Below are 6568 nucleotides of genomic sequence, written 5' to 3'. Positions count from 1 at the left end.
AATGGGGGTGGCTGCGGCTGCGGCGGCAGCGGCGGGAGGGGGCGCGGGGCGGGAGTGCCGGGTGGTGCGAGGGCGCTAAGCGGATGACAGGGCTCGGATCTGTGCAGCTGGAGCACTCCTGCCCGCCGCCTAATGAGACCAATTAGTGGGAACCGAGCTGAGGGACCTGCTCCTAGGTGCCGGCAGGAGGGCTGACAGGACTGTCCTCCCTCCTACCACGCCCCCTTCGCTCAAGCCTGGCGCTCAGGGAAGTGCAGAGACAGGGCATTATGGAGGGAAAGGAGTGTCTTTCCCACTGGTTGCCCTGCAAAGACTGTTGGAAAATTGGGGCTTCCCTGGGTCCCCAAGTCCTGGTAGGGCTAGGGCTCCACCCCCGTTTTCCTTTTTCATGAACTTCTTCTGTGAGTTTCAAGAAATTCAGGACCTCTTGAGAGCATTCTTGAAGACAAAACAGTGGGCAGGGGAAAAGCCCCGACTTGGTCTAAAGGGATATCTGGAGGAGAAGTGAGAGGAGAAAGAGATGGAGAGGTTTGGAGAGGCATTGCCTTAGCAATCTAAATAGGTTCCAGGAACCACGTTCCTAAAGGCTTTGAAGGTGAGACCAAAAGATGGGGAACAGGTGGTGAAGGGTTATCAGGGCCTCCTTTCTGGGATCCCAGGAATGCCTGCCCTGCCCTCCAGGTGAGGCCAGCTCTCCCAGAGGGTCTCATCACGTGTGTTGTGTGTTGTGGGCAGCAGACTCACTCTCATCCCTAGAGCAGAGTCTGGTGACCACAGAGGAGCAGCTGACTCACTCTTCAAGCTGGCCCAGGAAAGGCAAATAGTTTGCAGGCAATTTCAAACCCCATCTTGAGGTAGACTTGCATATAGTTGGCCAACTCAAGTATGGACTGCCCAGGTAGGGGGGAGCTCCCCAGACCTGCAGGATATTTAGGCAAAGCAAGGCACTGCTTTGGGACCCTGACTGATTGATACCTGGCTGATTGATACCTTACCTGAAGGAGGTAAGGGCAGGAACTTCCCCAGTTACTAGTAAAGTTCCCTGAGCTCTCTCAATTGTCCTGCTCTGACACAGGAGTGTGCTTGGAAACTTAGCCTATCTCCCTTCTCATGGCTGTGTCATTCCTGAGTTAGAAAGGAGGGCACAGGGCAGCCACTTGAAGCCAGGTTACATTCCAGGATGCCCTTCAGAGGCTGTGATTTCAGGTAGAGAAGATCCGCCTACCTCCAAGGGCCTTTCAGGGAGCACAGCATCCCCCATCTCCTATGCCAGGCCACCTTGATTAACTATTAGCCAGGGTCAGGACTCAGAGAGAAGGAGGGAGAAGATGAAATAATGGTTCTAGGACATTCAAATTTTCAGGCCCACCCAATTCGTTCATCTTGTTGGGTCCTCTCAGGCTTGGCATTTTGAAAAGCTGCTTTAGAAATTGCATAGACCTTTCTGCATCTTTCAATCACAAAATGCTGGAACAAAGCCAAGGTCAGTGTTCCTCAAGTCTTCTATGGAGATGAGAAGACAGGGGCTGGCTGGAGGCAGAACCAAAGTTTCCAGGAGCTATCTTGTCATATGCAAAGAAGAGCCCACTCTCCTTGTGCCCTGTCCACTATCTCTTCACTATAGGGTTCTTTGGGACCTTTGATTCTCTGTCCTCAGTTCACTTAGTCAACGGACTTATACCAGAGAGGAATAGAGAAGATAGGTCACATGCCAACTGTGTGTGTATGAGTGTGTGTGCAAATGTGTGTGTGTGTTCATCCTCACCCCTATTACCTTATTTAACCTACACAGTCCTCCTGGTATCATTGCCCCTACTTTACAGAAGAAAAACTTAAAGCTCAGAAAGGGTAAGTCACTTTGCATAGGTCCACACAGCCAGTGAGCAGAGGTTGGATTTAGTTGGACTGCTTTCAAAGTTGAAACTCTTTCCATGGCTGATGTAGATGGCCATGAAGTTAAGGAAACTTTAGACTCTGAGCTCCCTCACTCACATATCCTTTCCATTCTTGTACTTTATAGTCTTTTCCTTGAAGAGATTGCCTCCGTCCCAATTGTATAAGCTCAGATCTGCTAGAGTGACTAGCTGTCCCAGTTTGCCTGTGACTGAGGGTTTCTAGGGATGCACTAATTTCCATGCTAAAATCAGGAAAGTCTGGGGTAACCTGAGATGGGGTGGCCACCCTAGATCTGGCACTGTCCTCAGAGCACCTAAAAACATGGAAAAGCAGCAACGCTTCATGGTAGTTTTTGTCACAGATCTTGATCTTGACATTGCACACGGGGGTGGGGGGGTGGGGGTTGGGAGAGTGTGGGGGTTGGGGTGGGGCTGGAAGCTATGTGGAGGACTCAGTTTGCTGTAGCGGGAAGGGCTCATCTGCCATGAATTATAAGACTTGGTCTTCACCCTGCAGACACTGAGCAGCCCCGGGTACCCAAGTCACCCTTAACTCTACCTGCCTACCACCCCTGCAGGGTAACTGAGGAGCTCCCTGTCTCTTGGGCCTCCCACATGTTATCTGTGGTGCCATCAGGTCATCTTTGGGTCAGATTCTGACAGCTCTTCCTCTGGCAACTGGTCCAGTTATTGATAAGTGAGAAAATACAGAGTCAGCTGCCAGCCTGGGCATGCACACATGTTCTAGCTGTTTGCCAACACATCAACCCAGGCATAAATGTACTTTTACACTTTTGCTTCTGATCTTCCTAAGTGTGCTAACTCATAGTCTGTTGCCGACGTGTGCACACAGATTCTCACAGCTGTCCACAAACATATACATGTGAGTTCTAGTCCCATTTTCACACCTATTTGTATAAACATACATAATGCCATTCACAAGCAAACTTGTTCATGTCTTATCACAAACTTGTTCATGTGTTATCACAAACTTTTTCCTGTCTTATCTCCATGTGTAAACACTCAGTCCAGCATCTGCATGCACATCTGCATGTAGAAGTTGGACCAGGTACTCTCTAGGCTCCCCCTAGTGCTGAGAAGATGGTGAGCACCTGCTGTAGCTATTCAACAACACAGATGGGGGAGGAGGCAAGGGTAGGTAAACATTTGCTGCAGTGTCTCTGACTCTGCCCCAGTAGTCTGGGAGACCATCTGGCAGATTGTCAGCCTCTGCCTGTCCCTCTTGTTCCTAGGCCAGGTGTAGGGTGACAGTTTCAGTTTCCTCTGGAATGAGGATGAGATCCCTTCCCCATTGTTGTGGCCCTGCCTATCCCCTTAACGGAGGTACTCTGCCATTGTTTCTTGGTACTCAGTGATGCCCCGGTTATCATTTTGCTCATGGACTGACTTCTGGATTGTTGTAGTGCTTTGAACATGACATTCACACAGGTAGGCAGACTTTGCCTAATTCTACCCTGTAGATGTCTTCTTAGCTAGCTAAGTCTGCTGCATGGCTGAGTCTGGTAGGGAACACATCAAAGAAGATGTGTTTCTCCAGAGGGTTTTTCTTCCCCCAGTATGCCCCCATCCCCAAGCAGAACTGGTCACCCACTTGGAACAATGAATTATAATCGTCTGCTTGGTTTTCTCCTCCAGGGGGCTGGGACCCATTCAGACAGAGGTTGTATTTAAATCATAGGTTGCTTTACTCTCGGCAAAGGGCCTGGAACATAGTGGGTTCTTCTTGTGTGAGTCAGCCTTCTACTACTGCAACAAATATCTGAGGCAATCAACTTATAAACAGTAAAGGTTTGTTTTGGCTCCCAGTTTTAGAGATTTTAGTCCATGATCCATTGGCCCTGTTGCTCTGGGTCTATGGAGGCACATCGTGACAGAAGCTGGTAGTGGAACAAAATGGCTCACTCCTGCATAGGAAGTAAAAGAGAGAGGAAGAAAGGATGGACTGGGGTCCCCCTCTGAGGTCATGCCTCCAATAACCTAAAGACTAGGCCACACCTCTTAAAGGCTCTACCACCTCCCAATAGTGCCACAGGCTGGGGACCACACTTTTAACACATGGATCTTTGAACAACACTTATCAAAGCCATAGCAGTCCTTAAGGAGTGATCATTCACTTCTTTAATGAATGAGGAAATAAATGAACGAAGAGTCTTCTAAGAATGTCAGGAGTTTTAGTTCCTGGTCCTAGTTAACCACTGACCCTCTGCATGCCTTTGACATGCTCTCCCATCCTTCCATAAATTGACAGAGTAGAATAGCCAGGAGATATATGTTGTAATGCTTCTGAGCCAGGCAGGAAATGGAAATGTTTGAAACTGGCAGGGTGAAAGACAATAGGGAGTGGTAGAAACTATGGCTCACACATATGACTGTTCACATCCATGGAATATTTGAATTTTGAGCTCAACAAGCAATAAGCAAAAAAGGTTGTGTTTTGATGTGGAAAGGAACTCCCCAGTGTGGACATCTCACAGCTTGATGCCTCCTATCTTTCTGGTTAACACTTTGCAAATCTGAGGGTTTGTGCAGCTTAATTGAATTTACATGGCAGTTGTGCACCAAAGTCCATTTCCAGGGTTGGAGCTGTTGATGGTGTATCTGCTGTCTGCTTCTAAGCTGTCTTCATACTTCCAGGCTGCTAATAAACTGGCAAGTTTTCACTACTGCCAGGGAGACCAAACTGACCACTGGACCTACCCATATCCTAGGTGTTCCCAGTAAGTGGAGTCACTGTGTGAATGTTGGCCAGCTGAAGCGTGGTCTCTGCAGGGCTCTGGGAGGCGGCTTACCTGATCATTTGCCCAGAATGAGCTGGGAGTTGTGATGAGCAGTCTTAGCCTCACTTTACAGGTGGGAAACCTGAGGTTCTGGAAGCCTCCTGACCTCCCCCAATGTCACACAGTGGATGCTTAAACAGGCACCGCTGGAACCTCAAATCTATCTTGGAAACCAATCAACTACCCCAGGTGCCCCTTTCCCACTTCAAGGAGCATGGACTCACTCGGTTGCCATGGAGACTGTGTACTTTTACCCTACTGTATCCTGTGTGAACATGTCTAGATTCCTCGAGGAGTCCATCGGGGCTACATAAGAACTCCAGCTTTATTGGTTTAAAGTCATTTACAGATGTTTAGGTTTCCTCCCCGTGTTTGAATAGTCTTATGCACAAGATTTCCCTGGATACTCAATATATCTTTTGAGAACGAAGTTTTTCTACTGCTCGGGCAAAGGACAGAGGGGACAGGGAGAGGTGGGGCAAGTATAGGGTCCTCAGCTCCCTTTCAAGTTACTGCTTTTATTTATTTATTGGTTTTTCTTAGTTACACATGACAGCAGAATCCATTTTGATAGAATTATACAAGCATGGAATGATTCTTATTCTAGTTAGGACCCCATTCTTGTGGGTGGGCACAATGGTGGGATTCACTTAAGAATTTTCACACGTGTATCTAAGAAAATTATGTTAAATTTATTCTACTGTCTTTCCTATTCCTATCCCCCTCCCTTTCTTTTATTCCCCTTTTTGTCTAATATATTAAACTTTCCTTCTTCACCTTCCCTACTTTATTGTAGTTTAGTTTCCACATATCAGCAAAAATATTTGACCTTTGATTTTTTGGGACTGGCTTATTTTACTTAGCATGAAGTGATGTCCAGATTCATCAATTTACTGGCAAAATGTCATAAAGTCATTCTTCTTTATGGCTGAGTAATATTCTATTGTGTATATAAACCAACATTTCTTTATCTGTTCATCTGTGGAAGGGCACCTAGGTTGGTCCCATAACTTAGCTATGGGGAACTGAGCAGCTACAAACATTGATGTGACTGTGTCACTATAGTATGTAGATTGTAAATCATTTGGATATATGCTGAGGAGTGGGAAAACTGGGTCAAATGGTGGTTTCATTCCTAATTTTCTAAGGAATCTCTATACTGCTTTCCAGGGGGTTTGCACCAATTTGCCAGTTTTCCAGTCCTTCCAACAGTGTATGAGAGTTCCCTTTTCCCCACAACCTTGCCAAGCGTGGGCTGCTCTGAAAGTCAGCTGTCCCTGGGAGCTGGCCTCTTCCTTGTGCCCTTTCTCTGTGAGCTTCCCTGAGCCATGGCATGGCAGTTCTTGTCCTCAAGAGAAAGTGTCCTTTCCCCCAAGGGCCAGGCTGTGTCTTCTTTTTACTTGTGTGCATTAACAAGTACCCCCACACAAAATTACCAAAGAGGCTGACACTCCAGGACTGGTGTTTCCTCACTCTGCCTGTTTCTGGGAGAGGCTCACTTTTGTGATGGGGCACATGATCTTGAGTCATTTCTCCTAGTTGACTCAAGCACATGCGTTAAGTCGTGTGTGTGTGTGTGTGTGTGTGTGTGTGTGTGTGTGTTTTCTTTACCTCTTTTCTGGAGGGAGGGGTGGGCATGGAGAGAAGAGAAGAAGGAAGGAAAAGGATTCAGGGACCACCAGCTCCCACTACTGGTAGGTGAGGCAGCTGCCTTACCAAGGAGGGAGTGCCTGGTGAGGGTCTGACTTGTCCCCACAGCCACCCAGCTAATGCATCACCAAGGCCACCCCACCATGTTCAGAGACATCCCTGCCTTTCCCCCATGCCTTATCCTCTCCAATTCATTAAGTCTCCTTTACCTGTGTTCTCTCCTGC

This window comes from Callospermophilus lateralis, chromosome 15 (genome assembly GCF_048772815.1).
Source record: "Callospermophilus lateralis isolate mCalLat2 chromosome 15, mCalLat2.hap1, whole genome shotgun sequence".
In the NCBI taxonomy this organism is placed as follows: domain Eukaryota; kingdom Metazoa; phylum Chordata; class Mammalia; order Rodentia; family Sciuridae; genus Callospermophilus; species Callospermophilus lateralis.
Note: the sequence above shows the minus strand (reverse complement) of the source record.